The sequence below is a fragment of the Sminthopsis crassicaudata genome, chromosome 5 (genome assembly GCF_048593235.1).
Source record: "Sminthopsis crassicaudata isolate SCR6 chromosome 5, ASM4859323v1, whole genome shotgun sequence".
In the NCBI taxonomy this organism is placed as follows: domain Eukaryota; kingdom Metazoa; phylum Chordata; class Mammalia; order Dasyuromorphia; family Dasyuridae; genus Sminthopsis; species Sminthopsis crassicaudata.
In genome coordinates, this window is record NC_133621.1 from 191,617,423 (window position 1) to 191,641,121 (window position 23,699).

Genomic DNA, 23,699 nt, shown 5'->3' on the forward strand with positions numbered 1-23,699 from the left:
TCACTTGATCCTAACAATAACTCTGAGGTAGGCATTATTATTATTATTCCCATTTTTAGAGATAAGGAAACTGAGGCTTAGAGGGAGTAAGGGCCTTTACAGATGAGGAAACTGAGAACCGGAAAGGTTCTTTAACTTGCCTTCCATTGCAGAAGCATTAAGTGGCCAAGCTGAGATTCAAACTGGAATCACTAGTCTCTAAATCCAGTTCCTATTCTATTTCTCTGGCATAAATTCGGAGGACATAATGCAGACAGAAAGGATGTCACTGGGTGCATGTGGGTCCATCCCTTTCCAAATTACAAGCAATTGATAGAGCTCATAAGCAGCCTTCAAGCGTCCCTTCACACCACAATAGGGTACATGTATATGAGTAAAGGTTACTACCAAAACATTGGTGTGTTTGTTTGTTTTTTTTCTGGCATCAAGAATAAATCTGCATCTTTGCAATGTCCATCCATCACTCTTGACTCTGTCCACTGAGGCCAAACAGAATGTCTAATAATCCCTTTTCTTCAAGATAGCTAGCTTCAAATATCTTTTTTTAAAATTAATTTTATAATTATAACATTTTTGACAGTACATATGCATAGGTAATTTTTTACAACATTATCCCTTAATTCCAGACTGCTCTCCAGAATGGCTGGATTCTTTCACAACTCCACCAACAATGCATCAGTGTCCCAGTTTTCCCACATCCCCTCCAACATTCATCATTATTTTGTTCCTGTCATCTTAGCCAATCTGACAGGTGTGTAGTGGTATCTCAGAGTTGTCTTAATTTGCATTTCTCTGATCAGTAGTGATTTGGAACACTCTTTCATATGAGTGGAAATAGTTTCAATTTCATCATCTGAGAATTGTTCATATCCTTTGACCATTTATCAATTGGAGAAACTTCAAATATCTAAAGGCAGATAGTATGCTCCCACTTTCTTCTTTCCTCTAGGTTAAATTTCTTCAGCTCCTTTAACTCGTCCTTATTTGACATTTATTCAAGGACCAACACTATCCTATTTTTCTTCTCTGAATACTCTCAAGCTTAAAGTGTCCTTCTCATACCTGGAATCAGAAGTTCAAACCTGGCCTCAGACACTTAACACTTCCTAGCTGTGCGAAGTCCCTTAACCCCAATTACCTTGCCAAAAAAAAAAAAAAGTGTCCTTACACTAAGGGGGTCTAGACTAGAAAGGAGATGTTCCACATGTTGTCTGAGAAAGACAGATACAGAAAGACATCGGCTCCTTACTCCTGGAGGCTACGCTCCTTTTAATGTGTCCTAAGATCACAAGGGACTTCTCAGGTGCCACATTACCTCACTGCTGACCCGTATTAAAACCTACTGTAGTCCATGTAAAACTCCAACTCTTTTTTTTTTTTTTTTTTTTTTTTTTTTTTGACAAATAGCTATGCCTTCCACAACTTATACTTTCCTGAACGGAGATTTAAGACATTACATTTTTCTCTATTGAATTAGATTCATATTCCAGGCTGTTAAATCTTTTTTGAATCCTGATTATTGGTCAGTGTTTTAATTATCCCTGCAAATTTGATGAGCATGACATCTATGCCTCTTCCCCAAGTCATTGATGACAATGTTAAAAGGCAGAGGGCTAAGCACTGAAAGATCCTCAGTTCTCTATGAGCCCTGCGAAGGTGAGAGTGAACTGTTAACTGCTACTCCAACCAGTCAACCAGGTCTGTGTCCATTTACTTAGGATTATCTCCTAGCCCACAACAAGAATAGTTTGAGGTATTTTATAAAATGTTGCTAATTATCTACTCTTTAGTAACCCTGTCCAAAAAAGGAAATCAGGTTAGTCTGGCACAATCTGTCTTTGATGAAGCCATGAAAGCTCTTTGCCATCACTGTTTCCTTTTATAGATCAAAACTAAACATCCCTTTAATGATTCATTCCAGTGTTTTCCCCCAGAATTGAAATTAAGTGCACTTGGGTAAAATTTTAATATTAAATGTTTTTGTTCAAATAACCTGAAAGTAGGACCTTGGGGTTGACAAAAGTCTTACTTGTATAACATGTAAGATGAGAAGAGTACATAAAATTAATCCCATTTGAAAGATAAGGAAGTAGATCCAAAGAAATTAATTGATTTGTTCATGATGCCATAGCTAGTATGGGTTAAAAGCAGAATTTGAACTCGGGTTGACCAACTACCAAAAGGTATTTTTTATTTTATTTTGCTTTACTGCACATTGCTTGTATCTTTGTGGGATCTTTCAATTTTTAAAACTTTTATTCATGTAATTATTTACCCAAGAACTAAAGAAAGTATTTCCATAACATTGTAGAATAGAAAAAAAAAAAAGATGATTTTTACATGAAACCGCACATCTATTCTGTATATCTTTGCTATTCTTTTTAAATATATATTTTCACATGTTTTCCCCTTCCCCACCTCTGCCCAAGAAATGGCTACCATTAGACACAAATACATACACACACATGGAAAATCATTCTATACATACTTCTTTTTTTGCAGTTCTTTCTCTGGATATAGATAGCATCTTCCTTCAAAGGTCCTTTGTGGTTAATACAGGTATTTATAAGTCAAAATGATTTACTCGTTCAAAATTGTCCTTAAAACAGTGTTGCTGTTACTGTACACAATATTTTCTTGGTTCTGCTCATTTCACTCTTCATTATTTTGGGCATGTCCATTCCGCTTTTTCTAAGATCACTGACCTCATCATTTTTTATAGCACAGTAGTATTCCATCACCATCATATACCACTGCTTGTTCAGCTATCCCCCAATTGCAGTATTCCTACAGTTTCCAATTCTTTACCACCACAAAGAGAGAGCTGTTAGAAACATTTTAGAACATAGAGGTTCCTCTCCTGGCTCCCTAATCTTGTTACTGGGTCAAAAAATATAGGCAGTTTAATGACTCTGGGCATAATTCCAAATTGTTCTCCAAAACATTTGAATCAATTCACAGTTCTATCACCAGTAAATTAGCACCCCAATTTTACCACATTTCCTTCCAACATCTGTGACTTTCCCCTTCAATCATTTTAGTCAATCTGATAGAAATCAAATGATACCTCAAGGTTTTTAAAAATTTGCATTTCTCTAATCAATAGTGATTTAAAGCATTTTTCATACGATGCATAAATTATCTTGATTTCTTCATCGGAAAATTGCCCGTTCATATCCTTTACACATTTATTAATTGGGGAATAATCTTTTTTTAGGATCTTAGAGACCAAGCCTACCCCAGTTAAACAACAGCAAGGGACTAGATGGCTGTTTAGAAGTTTTGTTTATGTAACTTAATATTCTGATCGTGTAATTTACATAATTATGATGATTCAAAAGACACTTCAAGAACTTGCAGCATTTCATACTAATAGCTTTAAAATCACATACTGGGCTGGTAAAACTCAGAAGTTCCAGTTTATACAGATTTCTAGTTCACAAAAGATCAACTTCTGAACCTTTTTTGTGTCATGAACATCTTTCAAAGTTTAATGAGGTCTATGGACCTCTTCATAATGTTATTAACAGCATAAAATAAAATATATTAGCTTAGAGAAGAATCTAATTCTTTTCAAATATAGTTCACACACACACGCACACACAAAACCCAAGTTTAATGGCTCCCAGGTTAGGAACTTTGCCTCTAATTGACATTCTAGTGGTTGGTTACCACAGCTTCCAAAGCCACTTTTGTCACTCCCAGGAGATGTGACCTAGTGGGACAAAGGGATTTCAGCCAAAGGGAAAATACAATGTGCTTTCCTAAAGAAAGGTGCTCCATGCCCTCCAGTGAACATTGTTGCATTTGTGTTTTGCCTTTATGCTTATTTTTCTTTTAATTCCAAGTCCCAAGTCCAAGGCTTGATCCTATAATTATAAAGCCTCTCCTTAAATGGAGTGGAAGATTTTTTCTGGCCTCCCCTAAGTCCAGGGAACAACTTGCAACCCTTTGTGTGCATACCACAGGAAGAAATCTTCTCAGGGTCACATCTCAGAGGTCCCTTTGCTTAAAAGGAATTTGGGCTGGATTCAGGGTTCCCAACTTGGCTCTGACTAAAAGGGGAGGAAAAAAGGAAGGAGGAAAGAGGAAAGAAAGGAGACAGCAGAAAAACAGGAAGAGGAAGAGAAAAAAGAGGAAGAAGAGAAAAGAGTGGGGAAAAGAGAAAGAGGAAACAGGAAGGGAAAGGGGAGGGAGGGGGGAAGGAAAGAGACTTTTCACATAATTTTATCAGAGAACAAAACTGATTCTCATGTTCAACATGAACTAGTTCACTTGCCTGGCAGGCAGGGCCCCATAATTCTGAGTCACAGCTACATTAGCTCTGCTAGAAAGAGCTTGGGAACATAGATAACCCCATGGCTTGCTTTGCCTAGAAGTCTCAGGCTTGGGAGAAGAAAATTTCACTTATAAACAGGGAAGAGGGGAAGTATACACGGAGTTGGAATTTGGGGGGGAGTGGAAGAAGTGAAATAAAGTAGGGAGGTTCCTTTTTCTTTTCAGGATAATTATTTTTCAGACAGATGGTGGATGGAAAACCTTGTTTTTCCTTTTCACTTTAAAGGGAACAAAATAACCTATTAGTGTTACTTTCAACTCAAACTGGACAGTCAAACAGCAGTATCACAAGGGAGAAAGTACTATCTTTACAGTTTGAGGAACCAGAGAAGGCAAGAAAAGCAAAAACTCATAGGATGGCTTTGTACCCTGGCCTGAAGCACTTTCAGTAGAGTTTTGGGGGGTTTCTTTTACATAAAAATCCCTGCAACTTTGGGTTGCTGGGAATCATTAAACTGATAATAAGGAGTCCCACATTCAATTTTAGGGGAGGTACTGCTCTCCAGCCTAGGAGAGAAAGAAGATTGAAACTGTATTCCAACACAATAACAATATCCAGTTGGGAAGAAATGAACCCTCTAAATCTTTGTTCCTCTAAGGTAACATCTTCTGCTACTTCCAAATCCACCGAGGCCTTTTGGTGGTATTTCCAGGCAGGTCTACTTAGCAGATAGGTAAAGTTCAAGTTTATAGCAAATGAGCAGGATAACGAGGAAGACTAGTCATTTGTGACTCAATAATTCTACTTGGACAAATTCTACTTCTGGCTTTTAAAGGACCTATTTCAATGTTGCTCCAGATCTTAGAAACAAAGATATCCACTACCCTCCACCTACCCAGTGCAATATTACTTCTTAAAATTAGAAGTTTGAAATCCACTGAGAATAATTAGAACTGGGTGTTTACTGTTACTGGAGGTGGAAGGGATTCGTTGATTTTATTCCTACCTCCTAATTTCAGGTGAGATCTGTAAAACATTTCTATTTCCTACCAGTAAAAGAACCTGTAAAGGCTTTCAGGAGGACAAAGAATGGTTCTTCATGACATACTTAATGATGCTAAGATGTTCATGGATAACGGACTCAGGAAACAGGATGACACTTCCTGTGAATATAGGAGCTAGAAAAGTGAAAAGACAGGCTTGGAAATTTTCTGACCCAGTGTCCTTTTGAAGGTCATACCAGGCAACACAGTGATAGCCACTTAGGATACAAAGCAACTCTTTGAAAATGGGGCTATCCATCCTTAGGGGAATAGTTGAACAGATTGTGGTATATGAATGTAACGGAATACTATTGTTCCATAAGAAATGATCATCAAGCTGATTTTTAAAAAAATTGGAAAGACTTATATAAACTGATGCTAAGTGAAATGAGCAGGACCAAGAGAAAACTAGATTATATGATGATCAATGAACTTGAAATGGGACTTGGCTCTTTTCAACAATGAGGTGATTCAAGGTAATTCCAATAGACATGATGGAAAGTACTATCTGCATCCAGAAAGAGAAATATGGAGACTAAATGTGGATCAAAGAATAGTATTTTCACTTTTTTGTTTGTTGCTTGTTTGCTTGTATTTTTCCCCTTTCTCCTGTTTATTTTTTCCCTTTTGATCTGATTTTTCTTGTGCAGCATGATCAATATAGAAATATGTTTAGAATAATTGCACATATTTAACCTATACTGGATTGCTTGATGTTTTGGGGAGAGAGGAAGAGGGAAGAGAGGGAGAAAATTTTAGCAGGTTTTGCATAATGTTTTGTAAAGATGAAAGTTGAAAATTTCTTTTGCATATATTTGGAAAAAGCAAAATACTATTCAAAAAGAAAAATGGAGCTCTCTAATATGTTTTTTCTTTTCTTTATCCTCTTTGTGATGCAATAAAAATGAATAAAGTATTGGATTAAAAAGCACTCTGCATTCCTTGAGGAATACTCTACAAGCACATATAGTATAGAATGTTTGAGCTGGAAAGGAACTTGGAGATCATGCTCAAATCCAAACCCCCTTTCTAGAAATCAGGATTCATTGGCTTAAAATTGGAAGGAACCTCAGCAGTAATATAAACTAAAACTGCATTTTAGAAATGAGAAAACTGAGAAGATAACTGAATGCACTGTTCTGGCCATGACCACAAATGGGATTTGAAAACAATCTCTTGAGGAAGGGTTTTTGTCCTGGGAAGAGTTGTGAAAGATGGGGAATTTTAAATTAGGTCCCTCTTGTGCTGTCTTCTGTGACATCTCCCTTTTCCTCCTCCTCTTGTCTTGTTGGTTCCTCTTCCTCTTCCTCCTCTGAAGTCCAATTAGCAGGCTTGACAAAAGGAAAATGCAAGGGAAATGGCAAAATAGCTCACAGGATCATGATGTCAACAAATGACACAGGATTAAAAATACTCTGAATTCCTTTAGAATTTTAGAAGGGTCTAATTCATCTCCTTCATTTTACAGACCAGGCCCGGGATATAACTTGACTTTGGCCAAGGTCAGATAAGAATTAAATATTAGTTAGGGTTGTGCTGTGAGCCCGGGTCCTTTGACCTTCAGAAACTGCCTCTAGGGACCAGCCAAGTCATCCCAGAACACAAGTTCCCTCAACTGACTGGAGGCTCTTTGAGGTGGAACAGCCCTGGAGAACGTGTCCGGGGGGAACAGCTGACAGGGAGGTTGAATCTTGCTGCCAAGAACTAAAAAGTGTAAGAGATGCCTGAAACTGGCAGAGCTATGTGTATGCAATAGTTGTGAAGAAGCAGTATCCTAATCCAAGGCTCTGTGCAAGTTCAACTATTTTTTCCTTAAAAGGTAAGGACAGCATCCTCGAGAATTGGTTGGCTTGGGGGCCTAATGAAATGACTAATTCATCATCGGAGTACAAAATAACCACAAGGAGATTCAAGGACCCTCTCTGATATTTGGCTGGTGGGCAACTGAGGCAAGGGAGCCTCTTCACTCAGCTGAATCAATCTGAGGGATCATCAGTGTTGAATATCCTTCTCCTGCTAAGGCTCCCTTTGTTAATGACTGAACGATCTAAGAATGTCTCATTTTCTTCCACTATCAAAATTAAGTTTGCAAGGGACTGGTTTGAGAAAAGTTTTTTTTTTTTTTAAATATGCTAAAATTTTATTCTTTTTTAGTTTTGTGACCATGCATAATGCAATTAAACAATAACAACAACAACACAGCAGAGGTTACAGCAACTCATGCTGAATTATCTAGCTCAGGGGAAAGAGGATTTTATATAACAGAAATAGAACCTATGAAACAGGAAGGACTCTAAAGACAAAGGTACTCAGATAAGCCTCAAGAGGTGGTGATCACAGCAGAAAGAAGAGTATCCTGTTTCAATGGAGAGCATAAGCATTCACTTTCTTTCATTTAGATAAAAGTCCTCTCTTCTTTGTGTGTAGTCCAACCTTGGATCCCATGAGTATAATCTATAGTGAAATATTTGCTTAGGCCCAGCAGCAGGGTATAATGGAGAAAGTTCTGCTTCTGGAGTCAGAAGACCTGGCAGTTAATGTATGAGGAGTAACCTCGGAAATATCCCTTAACCTTCCTGAGTCTTAATTTCATCATTTGTAAAATGAGGGAATTTTGGAGGAACCTATTTTTCAATCAACTTTCAAAATAATCAGGGATTTATTTAAAGAAAAAAAAAAGTCACTTTTTTCACAACTCCTCTATCATCTCAAGGCCCATCATCAGAGTCCCCATCCGCCCTGCAATCTTCATTGAATTCAATAACCATTTATGTCTATTTAATAAACAACTGAACTAGAGAAGATATAAAGCTTAGATAGTCATCTTGAACAATGATAGTAATAAATAGTAATAATAAATAGCATTAGCTGAGTAAAGCCTTTATTTCAATAGAGGTATCTTCACTATAGATAGGAGATACTACTGAACTCCTTTTATAGCTACATCCTCTTTCTTCTCAGAAAAATTTATTCAGTATCCCTTACATCAGTCTCTCTCTCTCTCTCTGTCTGTCTCTCTCTCTCTCTGTCTCTGTCTCTCTCTGTCTCTCTGTCTGTCTGTCTGTCTCTCTCTGTCTCTCTCTCTCTCTCTCTGTCTCTGTCTCTCTCTTTCTCTCTCTCTCTCTCTCTCACACACACACATACACACACACACACACACACTCCAATAAAATCATTGCTCTTTCCCTAGAAAGCAATTCCTTCTCCTTCTTTCCTTCTATTCTAAATTTTGACTTTTCTCTTTTAAGATACTCATAAAATCTCACTTCCTCCAATAACTGTTTTTCAGGTGAATAGGGAAGAAAGAAGCAATGTTTTCTCTTGGCCCCTACCCCATTATAATAGTATATATTTATGTCATTGTTTTTTTTTTGGGGGGGGGGTGGTTGTTTGAGAGGCACAATTGAGAATTAAGTGACTTGCCCAGATTCACTCAGGTAGTGAACATTAAGTGAGGCCAAATTTGAACTCAGATCTTGTCAGTGAAATACTATAAGAATACAGATGAGAAAACAGACTTCAAGAAGTATGACCTAGCTAATAAGCAACAAAACTAGGATTTGAATCCAAGTCTTCTGATTCAGACATTCAGAGTAGTTAAGGTTAAAGGGGCTTTACAGACCACCTACTATAAGACTAATGTTCTGCCCACTGAATCACTTATCTCTTTACTCTAGGTAAACATGAAAAAATCACTGACTCATCAACCCTTTCACTTAAACCTCTGCATTTAAATTAAAGGTTCTCTATGTCCTTTACCTGCTTCTGTCATTAGTGCTGCTTTGGACATATCTCTAAGCTACTTATTTTAACCCTATTTATTTAAACTTTAGTATGGAGTCTCATTGTCATTAATATGCCCATGATATAATACTTTGGAATAAGAGTTTTTAAAATGAAGGACCTTCTTCTCCCTGACCTTTCATGATTGAATTCTTATCTCAAAACTGGACCAAATATGATTTGAAAATGGTTATATTTCTAATGTAGATCAATGATATCCATCTTTTGCCTATGAATAATGGGATCACTTTAGAACTGTAATATATCCCAATTAATACTATTGTTTTTACTGGAAATAAGATATAAAACAGATGACAAAGCACACAAGAATGCCTTGACCCAGCATGCCCAAACCTAATCACAACTTCATATTTATAGACTTAATGCCCAATGAAACCCCAGACATTTAACAAAGAAATTTTTTGTTGAAAATGTTTTTCAAAAATTGATTAGTCTGTTTCCGTTCTTAATAAGTACAGTATATAAAACATAACTATGTTCTTTTTTAATGACTCTATATCTCAGGATTATTATTATGAAGATCAATACTCAGCTCACAAGGTCAGCTCAGCTATGCAGATGGGCTCAAAGCATTTACCAGTCTGCCACATTTACAATTCTCCGGTTTATATTTATAATTGTCATGGCAAAGACACAAGGTCCCATGCAAGCCAAGGTTTAAGTAGTCAGTCTTCGACAAATCTGTCCTAGCTCACTTTAATTTCTTTTAAGCTCTTCTAATCTGCATTGTGGTACTATGGGCAAGTCTACAAAAACCCCACATAACAAAATGTTTAATTTGATCCTTTAATTTGATCAAACAAACATGTCTTACTGATTGGAACACACAAGAACCTGTAGCACAAGGAGGGAAGGAGCTAGGATCTTTCTAGTAAAGAAAAGCATTTAAAAGAAAAGGTCATTCTGACTAGATGTCTTTTCTACCTCCTGAAAAAGAAGACCGATTATGACAATTTGGAAAAATGTGAATCAAGAGATTGGGACATCTCCTTAGGACATGTCATTTAGGTAACTGCCTAAACATTTACAAAGACTATATGTCTTTGTAAAGGAAAAAGGGTGGATTGGTTTTAGAATACCAAAGTACAGCAAGAAATAATGGCCTTATTCAAGGACGCATGAATCCAACAAAAACGTCTAATGCTCTACAGTTGCACATACGGGTGAGCACGTTTTGGTGGGTATGTTTACCACTCACAATGACCACAATAAATGAGCAGAAAAATAGTACATCAAGTGCTAAGATTCACAATTTCATACTATATTTACAGAGTTTTGTATTAATAGATATACTATTATACAACTCCTGTATCAGGAAGTTGACTGATTTAGAAACTGCACAAGATCCATATCGTTTTCTTTTTCTTTTTTAAAAAAAATTTTGGCAAGGCAATTGAGCTTAATTGACTTGCATGGAGTCATGCAGCTAGTCAGCACTAAGTGTCTGGGGTAGGATTTGAACTCAGGTTCTTCTAATTCCAGGGCTGGTATTCTATCCACTGTGACTTCTAGCTGCCCCTTGGTTTCATTTTCAAGAGGAACAAAAAAATGAGCTAGTCAGTGGGTTCTTTTAAGTCAGGAATTTTCAACATGCTTCATTTGGAATTGAATGAGGTCATAAGCGGCCAGATGGCTTAGGGCTAAAAAATATGAAGAATAAGTAAAAGGTTTCCTAGAACTGGCCTCAGTCACAGTCCACTTTTCCCCAAGAATTCTCCACTGTTTCCTTAAGACTGTCTCCTTCTACCTCTCCCAGGGTGCTCTTAAATGAAATCCATGTGTGTGGGGTGAGGGAGAGAAATAACAAGATTAAGGGTGGCTAGGGAAAATTCTGTTTAATTAGGGGAGAAAACTTTTAAACTATGATCTGGGTTATGGGGTAGACTGACAAAAGAGCCTATTGTCATTGGAGACATTAAAATGTGCGTCTCAAACCCAAGGGATGTTTTATGGATAATAAATCTTCCCCTGATTCTAGGCAAACAACAGGATAATCCACAAGCCATCTCCTGCAGCCAAATGAATCTCTAATCACAAGGGACCTGGTGTCATGGCTGGAGAATAAGATGTAGTGTAATACCATATGGGCGATTTACATTAACACCTTGGTGTTAAGTGCATTCTATCACATCCATCATAATTGCTGTCTGGCAATACTCAAGTTAAATTAAATTCCCAATATATCTTATTAGTATCCATACACCCATTGCAGTGATGGATAACAGGAACATAAAATATGGAAACGATGGGGATCGAGTTAAGCCCTAAATTCTGCAGATCTGCCCCCTCCTCTCCTCTTTCCATCTCCAACCAAAGGGCAGCCCCCCGCCCAGACTTTTCAATCCAAGATGAAAATTAAGTAGCTGGTTTAATCAGAGTCTGCTGGTTGTGCAGAAGTATCTCTCCATAGCGACAGCTTCTAGTCTTTGCAAATGCAGCCCTTGGACCTAGCATAAACTAATGCTTCTGCAGCTTTCCCTTCCACATTTTTTTCAGCTGAAAATCAGCATCTCCGAGCCTCCTCTTCCTCCTCTTCCTCCTCAGTGACTGAGCTTCAGGGAGTGCTAAGTGGTTCTTGTTATCTGCCTCTTGCAGTGTCCTAACCAAAAGGAAGTTTCCCCCACCCCCAGTTTCCATCGTAGGAAATTTCCTGTGGGGAATCACTCATAGCCCAAGAAAGAGCACAACAAAAACATTAGCAGGAAAGCTGAAGCAGCTGGAACAAGATGCTGATGAGGAGGGCTGTAGCGGGACCAGGGAGAGAGAACAAAGAATTAAAGAGTCGGAATCGAATTACTGTGACTCACAGGGACTCAAGTTTTTCCCTCAGAGTTAGAGTTTGGTGGTCTGGCTTTCAAGTTGGCAATAACTACAGATTACATGGGGTGGTAACAAAATCCCCCTTGTTATCCCTGGAAAATTACCTTTAGTACTTACGTATGAATTAGAAAGAATATGAATTAACAGGTCACTGGGATATAATTAATTGAATAGCATGTTCTGTTTAACTGAACCTTTTGTTTCTCTTGGGATTTAACTAGACCAGAGCTCTGATTCAACTCTTGGTTGCTGAAATCTTTTTAAAGTAAACTAGTTAACATGAGAGAGAGAGAGAGAGAGAGAGAGAGAGAGAGAGAGAGAGAGAGAGAGAGAGAGAGAGAAAGAAAAGAGGAAAAAAGAAAAGAGAAGAGGAGAGAGAAAGAGAGAGAGAAAAGAAAAGAAAAGAAAAGAGGAGAGAGACAGATAGAGAAAGAGAGAGAGAGAGAGAAAGAAAAGAGGAAAAAAGAAAAGAGAAGAGGAGAAAGAGAGAGAGAAAAGAAAAGAAAAGAAAAGAAAAGAGGAGAGAGACAGATAGAGAAAGAGAGAGAGAGAGAGAAAGAAAAGAGGAAAAAAGAAAAGAGAAGAGGAGAGAGAAAGAGAGAGAGAAAAGAAAAGAAAAGAAAAGAAAAGAGGAGAGAGACAGATAGAGAAAGAGAGAGAGAGAGAGAAAGAAAGAGAGAGAAGACAGAGAGAGAGAGAGAGAGAGAGAGAGACAGAGACAGAGACAGAGACAGAGACAGAGACAGAGACAGAGACAGAGACAGAGAGACAACTAAAGGCAATGATAGAGGAGGAGAGAAACTGATTTGTAAAATGTTCCACAGAGGATGGTGGAAGATTATGAGCAGCACAGCCTCAAAACAGAGAAGAGCATGGGGAGGGGAAAATGAGTCTACACAAAGCGTAGCATGAGACCTACCCAAACCAGATCATCCCAAGAACATTTGGAGATGAAACTGAGAAAAAAAAAAAAAAAAAACACACACACACACACACACAACAAAAAGGCCATCTCTATTTCTATCACAATTTTAATAGCCAATAAGAGAGGGGCTACTCCATTAAAAACCTCTCATAAATGACAATGAAGAGCATGGAAGTGAGAAGAGCAGCTGGACCAGGTACACATACACACACACACACACACACACACACACACACACACACACACACAGCAGAGAAGGACAAATTCTCAAGATATCTAAAAAGAAGGGAATAAGCCTAAGGAAGGGGAAAACCACAAATGCATTTTAAAAGGCAACCAAGAGTACAATTACTATCAACTCAAATGCCTATTTTCTACTCATACCACTTGGATGAACTGAGACTCACCAATATTATTCCTTCAATTGAGATGAAAAAAATACCAGGATTTAATGTCGGCCTTGCTTCTAAACCCACCATGGCACTTCCATCTGACCTCCCAATGTAATCTAAGGACTTTTGGACCTTGCTACTGAGCCCTCATGACTCTCTCCTTCCTTCTTCATTTTTCCTTCCTTCCTTTTTTTCTCAGAGGTGAATACACAAGCTTTCACAAACCATTTTATTATTTCAGAGCACAAATTTACAGTCATACAGTTGGCTGAAAAGTATAGATAAAGCGTATTCCACTGAGTTTATTGGTTGATAATAAGAGGGTAATTCAGTAGTACAAAATATAATCTTCAATTTTCTCCTTCAACAATTAACTGATATGTGTATGAATATTGTATGTCAGGATCATAAAAATTACTTAATATATGCAGCCATGGATGTGAAACTCAATCATGAAACAAGAAGATATATGACGGAAAATGCTATATAAAGAATACAAATGAAGGAAAAAATGAAACAGATGGACAGATAGATGTTCTTTTTTTAAATAGATGATATTATACTGATTATCCCAAGCTCCAGAATACTATATAACCTTCTCAATGAGATCTTTGATTACTCAAAAGAACCTGGCTTGACTATGCGAGGATAATCAAGAAAAAACCAAATGGATGAAAGAATGCAAACTCAATGGCCACCTCCTAAGTACCTATATCTTAGAAAAGCACTGCTGTATGGCCAAAGAGATGGGTTCAATTGAGTAAGAGAATAGTAGATTGAAATGTATTGGGGAAATTGGATAGCACTTTCAAGAATTCCAGGCTGCTTTTTTGAACTTAAATATTCCATGTGATGTAATACCACAATCTCTGAAGGATCAAAATATTGGTGACTCAAAGGTCAATGGGAGAAATAAATATTGGGTCTAAATAAGCCACAGCATATTAACAAAAACTTAATAATATGTAAAATGTGTAAAAATGTTTAAAATGTGTAAGACAAAACCACATATTAATACTCTGATGGATCTGTGGTCCTAGAGTTCTTATAGACCATCTATAATTTCTCATCAACCCAGCTGAAGACTGGCTAAACAAATTGTGCCATGCGAATGGAATGAAATATTACTGTGTTATAAGAAATAATAAATGCACACTAAGAAGTTTGGAAAGATCTACATGGACTGATGCAAAGTAAACAGAACCAAGAAAACAGTGCATACACAATTATTATAACAAAGAAAATGAAAAGGAAAGGAAAAAAATCCAAATATTACAAAATTACAAGGAATAACCATAGCCCTGTCCCCACTCCACCCTTTTGTAGAGGCAGATCATAAATATGAATTTTGCCTAGATTCTCAGATTTTTTAATGTTCTGATCAGTTTTGCTAATTTCTTTTCCTTTTCTTTTTTCTTTTAAAAAAAGATTTTAAAAACCATATTTGTTATATGGGAAGGCTGTTTGGGAGAGGGAGAAGGAAGAAAACTATGGAAAATTATGGTGATGTCAAGAGAATAAAATGCATCAGTAAGTTTACTTTTAAAAAGATAGCTTTTTGTGTCAGACATATTTGACTTCATTATAAGCTCTGTATAACTTCACAGTTATAAATCAGTGCACTGTCTTGTTCTCAAGGGCCCACTTCTATTCCATTTGTAGCGTCTATCTAAGATAACCTTACTGACAGACCAATTCTATGGGTTCCATAGCCCCAGCTGTGCATTATGGTTTCAACAACAAGCATTTGAAATGAATTTTGTTAACTTGCACATTGTAGGCATTGTAGTGCTTGCTGATTTCACTAAGAGTTAGGTTGAGTGCTTTTGAATAATTATGAATGTCATTTTAAGAGGCTCTGCAGTATTCGGATGACTGATCTAAATCTACAAAGAGGAGCATCTAGAAATACAACTATTAAGAATACTTTCTTCCTCCACTGAACTATGCCATTGTTATAAAGGATTTCCAGTGCAAACACCTTTTGTGACTGTGTCTTCCTGTTTTGTGTCTCCCTTATTTGATATCTGTTACCTGAAGGTCCTGGAACAGAATGATTTTTCTCTTTCAGGAACATTAGCCAAATTTAACACAATGCATGGGAGACACCATGTGGGAGGGAAGCCTCTAAGTGCTTTTTCATGATCAACAACAACAACAAAACCACAATGAGATCCTGTACTGTTGTACTTTTCAGACAACTATTACTCTAAAGATGTAACCTGAGAGTGAATATTATTTGTAAAAGCTGTCCTGTTTCCTTGTTGTAGCATCATCAAAGTCTCTCCTGACATATCTAAATGTTATTGTCTTGAAAGTTTGCTAAATATGGAAGAAAAGGAGGAACATCAGGCTTCATTTGCAAAGAAGCAAAGGTGGGCTTAGATCAGAGAAAACCTCATAAATAAAACAGTCTCAAAGTGGAATAGGTGACCTTTCTCCCCCTGGGGGTCTTTAAGCAGATTATCAATGGCTCCTTGTTGGATATATTATAGTAGAGATTTTTTTCATAAGTGGACAAGTTCTATGATTCTTTGAAAATAGACACATAGGTTATTAGTTATTAATATTTTCCTAATCACATTTTTGGGGTGGTAATAGCTTACCTAATGGAAAATACAAAAACAAAATAATACCAAAACATCTATTATCCTCCTCTCTGAGAAATGAGACCTCAGCAGTTTCAAAATTGTGTTGCCTCCAGCACATGCTTCTGACTACAACAAAGTCTCTTCCTATTTTTTTTTCTTAGTATTACTTCATCTTCATGTAGAACCTTAAAGGCTGTGATCCAAGTATAAAAGATGATCCAATAAATGTTGTAAAAAAAAAAAAAAAAAAAGTTGGTTCTGTAGTGAGAACAAAGGATAATTGATCCTCAGCTTGAGAGCTACACTAGAACCTAAGGAAGAATAGCAGATTTTAGCTGGGGCGGGGAGGGGGGGAGAGGAGGGAAGGGTCCACAGAAGTTCTCACTTGTCCATGGTCATTCAGATGATAAGTCGCAGACCTGACTCTGACTCCCAATCCAGTATTTTTTTTCCTTTATTGTTATATCTTCAGCCTTGGGATCTGGGTAGATAAAGCAAATACTCAGACAACAAAGATGTGGATGAATGAGGATTTGGAGACTGCAGGAAGAAATACCTACATTCACAAGAGCACAGATTCTATGAAGCATTAAAAGCAGTGAATTTATTGCCCCATAGAAGTTGTCACTCTTGATGATGTTCCTGATGATAGTATTTAAAGAATTTTAATGTTCACCTGGTCCAGTTCCCTCTAAGCAGAAAACTAAGGTACAGAGAAATGACTTGTCCAAAGTCACCCAGACAACAAGGAGAAAAGTCAAGCCTTGGACACAGGTTATCTAACCCCAAACTCAGTCTTCTTCCCTCTGCATTGTGCTGTGATTCGCCTCCTTCCTTTAGAAATTAAAGGCAGAGTATTGGCTAAAAAATAGACTAATTGATCAGTAGAATAGGTTAGGTTCACTGGACAAAAATAGTCAATGACTACAGCAATCTAGTATTTGACAAACCCATAGACCCCAGCTTTTGGGATAAGAATTCACTATTTGACAAAAATTGCTGGGAAAATTGGAAACTAGTATGGCAGAAACTAGGCATTGACCCACACTTTACACTGTACACCAAGAGAAGATCAAAATGGATTCATGATCTAGGGATAAAGAATGAGATTATAAATAAACTAGAAGAACATAGGATAGTTTATCTCTCAGACCTGTGGAGGAGGAAGGAATTTGTGACCAAAGAAAAACAAAAGATCATTATTGATCACAAAATAGAAAATTTTGATTATAACAAGTTTTTGCACAAACAAAACTAATGTAAACAAAATTAGAAGGGAAGCAATAAACTGAGAAAACATTTTTATAGTTAAATGATAAAGGCCTCATTTCCAAAATATATAGAGAATTGACTCTAATTTATAAGAAATCAAGCCATTCTCCAATTGATAAATGTTCAAAGGATATGAACAATTTTCAGATGATGAAATTGAAACTATTCCTACTCATATGAAAAAGGGTTCCAAATCACTACTGATCAGAGAAATGCAAATTAAGACAACTCTGAGATACCACTACACACCTGTCAGATTAGCTAAGATGACAGGAAATGATAATGTGCAATGTTGGAGGGGATGTGGGAAAACTGGGACACTGATACATTGGGTGGGATTGTGAATGGATCCAGCCATTCTGGAGAGCATTTTGGAATTATGCCCAAAAAGTTATCAAACTGTGCATACCTTTGGCCCAGCAGTGTTACTACTGGGCTTATATCCCAAAGAGATCTTAAAGCAGGGAAAGGGACCTGTATGTACAAAAATGTTTGTAGCAGTCCTCTTTGTAGTGGCCAGAAACTGGAAACTACGTGGATGCCCATCAACTGGAGAATGGTTGGGTAAATTGTGGTATAGGAATGCTATGGAATATTATTGTTCTGTAAGAAATGACCAGCGGGATGATTTCAGGGATTCTTAGAGAGACTTACATGAACTGATGCTGAGTGAAATGAGCAAGACCAGGAGATCATTATACATGGCAACAACAATACTATATGATGATCAATTCTGATGGATGTGGCCATCTTCAACAATAAGATGAGCCAAATCAGCTCCAATTGATCAGCAATGAACAGAACCAGCTACACCCAGCGAAAGAACACTGGGAAATGAGTGTGGACCACAACACAGCATTTTCACTCTTTCTATTATTGTTTGCTTGTATTTTTGTTTTTCTTCCCAGGTTATTTTTACCTTCTTTCTAAATCTGATTTTTTTTTGGTACAATAAGATAACTGTATAAATATGTATACATATATTGTATTTAACATATACTTTTATATGTTTAACATGTATGGGACTGCTTGCCATCTAAGGGAGGGGGAAGAGGGAAGGAGGGGAAAAGTTGGAACTGAAGTTTTTGTAAGGGTCAATGCTGAAAAAATTACCCATGCATATGTTTTGTATATAAAAAGCTAAAATTGAAATAGAGAAAGAAAGAAAGAAAAGAAATTAAAGGCAGGAGACTCCTGGCTGACTTTAGATTCTGGTTTGCTGGATTTCAGTTAGATTGAAGTTTGACTCTTATTATCCCAAGTCTATGGCATAAGATTAGGAATCAGAAGCCCTGGGTTTGAAGCTCAGTTTGCTAGGTGAATAGGATGGTGATGACCTACTCTCTTGGACCCTCACTGCTCCCCTCTGTGAAATAAGGTTAGGCCGTGGGTTCTCCAACGTCTGGCAGAGAACAAGGGCAGGAGGGCCTGATTTGAAAGGTAGAGGCCCTCTTAACCTCTGGAAGTCTATTTCCTCATCTGTGAAGTCTAGCGTCCCTCCAAAGGCAGCTAGGTGATGCAGGGAATAGAGTGCTGGGCTTGAGGCGAGAAAAGCTTGAATTCAAATCTAGCTGTGGCCTTTGGCAAGTCACCTAATGCAGTTTGTTTCAGTTTCCTATAAATGAGCCGGAAAAGGAAATGGCAAACTGTTAGGTTCTTACTAAGTGCTAAATCGCAGCAAACCACTACAATATCTTTGTTAAGAAAACCCAAACGGGGGTCATAAAAAATTTGACATAACTGAAATGATGACTAACCCACAACAATAACAACAATAAAAAGATCCCTTCAAAAACAATATTCTTCTTCCTAGGATTCTATTTCCAGACTAGATCCTAAGAGGTGGAAGTTCTTTCCAGATATAAAAATCCAAGTGTTGTCTAGGGAGTAATAGAAAAATTCTCCAGATAACAGCTGGTTTTGCTATAGTTACCATTTATAATTTTTAATCACGGGATAAAGATAACTTGACTGAGGATAAAACGAATCCTACTCAAATTAAAGAAATAATCAAAAGAACTTTTTTGATATATAAAGGATTTTTACACTTCTATTTTTTCTAAATGCACATCTACCATTACCTTATTAAAGGAAGATTTTAAATTATAAAACCATTTTACGGAAGGATTTTCTGTTTACTTTGAATATACAGTGCTGAATATACAGTTGGTACTTAAATGCTTTTTCATTCATTCACTCATTCATTCATGCAGGCACGCATCTTACAGCAATGGATTAGAACAGTCTTTTGTGTGAATGAAAAAAAAAATCCAAATTTTTTTTCTTTTTGGAATAGATAAGAAGAGAGCAGGGCTAAAAGGAGAGAACCAAAAATACTATTTACAGGGATATTTAAATTTCCTATAAATGACCCACTGAAGGCTGCTCTCTTTTTAAAAAAAGAATAGAATAATGGTAATTTGGAAAGAAAGAAAGAAAGAAAGAAAGAAAGAGAGAGAGAGAGAGAGAGAGAGAGAGAGAGAGAGAGAGAGAGAGAGAGAGAGAGAAAGAAAGAAAGAAAGAAAGAAAGAAAGAAAGAAAGAAAGAAAGAAAGAAAGAAAGAAAGAAAGAAAGAAAGAAAGAAAGAAAGAAAGAAAGAAAGAAAGAAAAAGAAAGGAAGGAGGAAGGAAGAAAACAAGAAAACTTGTTTCTTCAGCACACTGGGCAGTCACATGTCTCTACAACACAATGTCAAAAAAGACCATCTTGAATCAATGGTCTGATAATCCAAAAGCTTGGCTGAATTATTCAAACCAACATAGTTTTTTGTTTGTTTGTTTGTTTTTTCCCCTGAGGCTGGGGTTAAGTGACTTGCCCAGGGTCACACAGCTAGGAAGTGTTAAGTGTCTGAGGGCAGATTTGAACTTTGGTCCTCCTGAATTCAGGGCTGGTGCTCTATCCACTGCGCCCCCTAGCTGCCCCCTCAACATAGCTTTTGACCTTGTTCCAGTACAAGACTTAAAAGATTTCTCCTACAACCCTTACTCAAATTCTGTTCACACTCTTATGGTGAATCCTTCAAAAAAAAAAAAAAAAAAAAAAAAAAAAAAAGGAAAGGGATTTGGGGGAGAGGCAGGAAGATAAAAGATAGGTAGTTCAGGTGGTTTCTCCATTAATCTAAAAGCAAAAAACTTTGATGATAGTCCCTCACCCTGTTTATATAGAGATATAGATTAATATGTCTTTATATATATAGACAGATATAGATATATGTCTTTAGAGATATATCTCTATCTCTTTATATAAATGCTTATCTATTTCTCTATATAAACATAGATATAGATATAGATATATAGAGAAATAGATAAGCATTTATATAGAGATATAGATATGTTTATAGAGAGATAAAGATATGTGTTTATATAGAAAGATATATAAATATGTTTATAGATATATAGATATGTTAGACATATATATGTATTTGTATAGATATAAATAGTTGTGTTTATGTAGATTTATGTATGTGTTTATAATCAGAAATATTTATATAGAGATAGTTATATATTTATATATAGATATTAGAAATATAATGTGCTGAGAAAAGATGTTTATATAGAGACATAGATCTCAATTTATATATATTTATATATATGGATATATAAATATCCATATATATAAAGATATACAGAGATGTGTTTATATAGAGATGTATATTTATATATAGAAATACATATATGTCTTTATATAGAGATAGATATATGTTTAGAGAGGGATATTTATATATATATATATATATAGAGAGAGAGAGAGAGAGAGACATAGATGTCTTTGTATAGATATGTATGTTTATATAGTATATATAAAGAGATAATAGATACATACATATGTTTATATAGAGAGACACACATGTGTTAAAATAGATATAAATGTGTGTCTTTATAGAGATGGATATATGTGTTTCTATAGAGATACAAATGAGCTTATATGTAGACAAATGTAGATATATGTGTTTATATAGAGAGAGATACAGATGTGTGTGTGTGTGTGTGTGTGTGTGTGTGTGTGTGTGTGTGTGTGTGAAAGGGGATATAGGGAAATATAGGGTAAGTCACTGGCAAGAGCCTATCTACCTAACTTACCATCTCCAAAGAGGACTATACTTAACGTAAGTAAGTCTTGAAAGTCACACAAATGCTCCTCTCATGTAACATCAAAATTCCCAGCCACAAAATCTTTCTATTGAGCAATGGGCTGTTGGGAAGTTCAGGAAGAGCTCTCCGAGTAACAGGCATTTGTTTCGTTTCTCACAGGATAAAAATGCATGCAGAACATTACTTTTGATTGTAAATTCCGAATATGTGCTAGCTTTGTTTTTCTAAGTCTTCGCTTTTAATGTCTGCTGAGCTGGATTAGAGTGGGGAAAGCGTCCTGTAGAGCTGAGCATTTCAGGAGCCCTTAGTCCTTCTCTTTCATGTCTTCTCTTACCCACCCCGGGCTCTGTTCCATAGGCCTGTCAAGGGCATGTCTCCGGGAACTAATTAGTAGGCAAGTCCAGTACGGTGCTGCATCAATCTCTGCTGTCCCAAAAAGCTGAGGAGGACATCCCATTCAGCCAAAGAGGGAGAGGAAAGGGCCGGGGACTAGCCAGCCCCTGCATGCCACTGATGGACAGGCAGATGCTTAGTTCCATTCCAAGTGACTGTTTCAGGGACACCCTATGAGAACGTCTGGGAGGGAGTGGATGGAAGGAGTTATGGGAAGGGATGCTGAAGGGTCCATCCCCAGCGTGCTTGTATTACCAAGGAAGGCAGTGCAAGGTAGCTAGTTCCTTTCTGAGCCATGTGGACAGCCATACAAGGCGGTGGCTGTTACCTCCTCCCCCCTTTTCTCCACTCCCCCCTGTAGTTGCTGCAGCTGTGGTAACGGGCATGCTGCCAAACGTCCCACAATGCCCCGCTCCACAGGAAGTTCCCAAGATCGCTTCCTGCACAGGAAATTTCCTGTGGTCCAACAGACATTCCTCTTAGCTTTTATCACTCGCATACATTTGTCTTGGCAGATACTAGGTCTTGAGTAAGAACAACAAGAAACGGATGAAGGGAAAGCTACTTCGGGGGGAAAAAGTGGGGGTGGATGGGGGTGAGGGGGATAGGGCTGTTATTATCAAGGGAAGAAAGTGTCACCAAATTAGCTCCCATCACAAAAAGAAAACAAATACCAACAGAATGGACCAGGGAGGTCTGGAACATGCAAGATCATAAATAGCCCTGCCGTGGATGTACCCACCATACTTAGGGATTCATTTCTTACCTCTCCCAAGCAGCAGCCTTTGAGGTTGGCAAGTCCAAGGCAGACATGGGTGAATGTGTATATCATGATCCCAAAATGACGCAATTTAAAACTACTTCTGCTACTTTCTCCAGCTATTCTACTGTAGTGTTGTTTTTTTTTTAAGATGCATGTCTCTATATATGTGTATGTATGTGTGTATATATATAAATGTTTTAGAAATTATCTTTATAGAAAATTCTAAGAGTTTTTTTTATTGATTCCCTTCTCTACTTGTTATTGATGGTAGTCCATCTTTTCTCCTAATAACTTTCTAATTTAATTCCACTGCTTCTTTTTTGTCTTCTGTATTGAGCTTTTGTTACATTTGTTAGGGGATCACCTAATGATTACCATTTTAAATTTGGCCCCGATATGGTATCTCAGAGACATTCTTCTCTTCCCACCGATAAGTACCAGAGGCTTCATTCATGATGCTTTAATAGGAAACATGAACAAAAAGTCCATTTTGTTACAGAACTCCAAGAATTCCATCTGAGCAAATATTCTTTGACAATAAGCCATTTCTTCCACTAGATTTTTGGACTGCAGACAATTGCATGGACAAGTTTTTGTCATTTGGGGGCACTGAGTCACATCTGTAGAGAAATGTAACTATTTTGAGTGACTATATTGAGAATAGATAACATTCTAGAAATCAAAATCCAAAATGCTAAAACTGGTACAGAAAACAATAGGCTTTGTTAAATGTCAGAGTAATTAAGCCTATAAAATTCAACTTTTTTTCTATATTATATATCTATATCTATATCTATAGAAAGATAGATAGATAGATATAGATAGATAGATAGATATGTAGAGATATATGTATATCAGCATATATAGTACTTGTTTCTACCTAACATAAAGCTTCCATATTTTTTAAAAAAGATCTATCTTACAACCTGATAACATATCTGGTTTCTTAACATTTTAAACTACTCTAAATTTTCAAAGCTTATTGCTTAATGTACAGACCTCCCTTTTTTGCTCAATCTTTAACAACAAAATCTTTTCCAAGTTCTAGCCTAAAAATCTTACTTACAAAATTATAAGGAACTATGTTCAAATGGCAACCTGTCATACATACTACTTCTCATCCCAATTATGAGAGATATCCAACTCCTAATTCAGATCTTTTTTTTCGCCTACATCTACTTTTACAATGTTGAAATTTAACCTTGGGATGGAAGGTGGAGGTGGCAGCGAGGTGACAGCTAGTCAGCTAGACAAAGTACTGGGGGGCTTGGAATCAGGAAGATCCATCTTTCTGAGTTCAAATTCAGTCTCAGACACTTATTAGTG

The 23,699-nt window shown here is 36.9% G+C and overlaps 1 protein-coding gene across 3 annotated transcripts in view; it reads right to left on the minus strand.

The window, feature by feature from the left end:
* ETV6 (ETS variant transcription factor 6) overlaps nt 1–23,699 on the minus strand; it is a 298,560-nt gene that overhangs the window by 90,608 nt on the left and 184,253 nt on the right. The gene's annotated exons all lie outside the window — the stretch shown is intronic.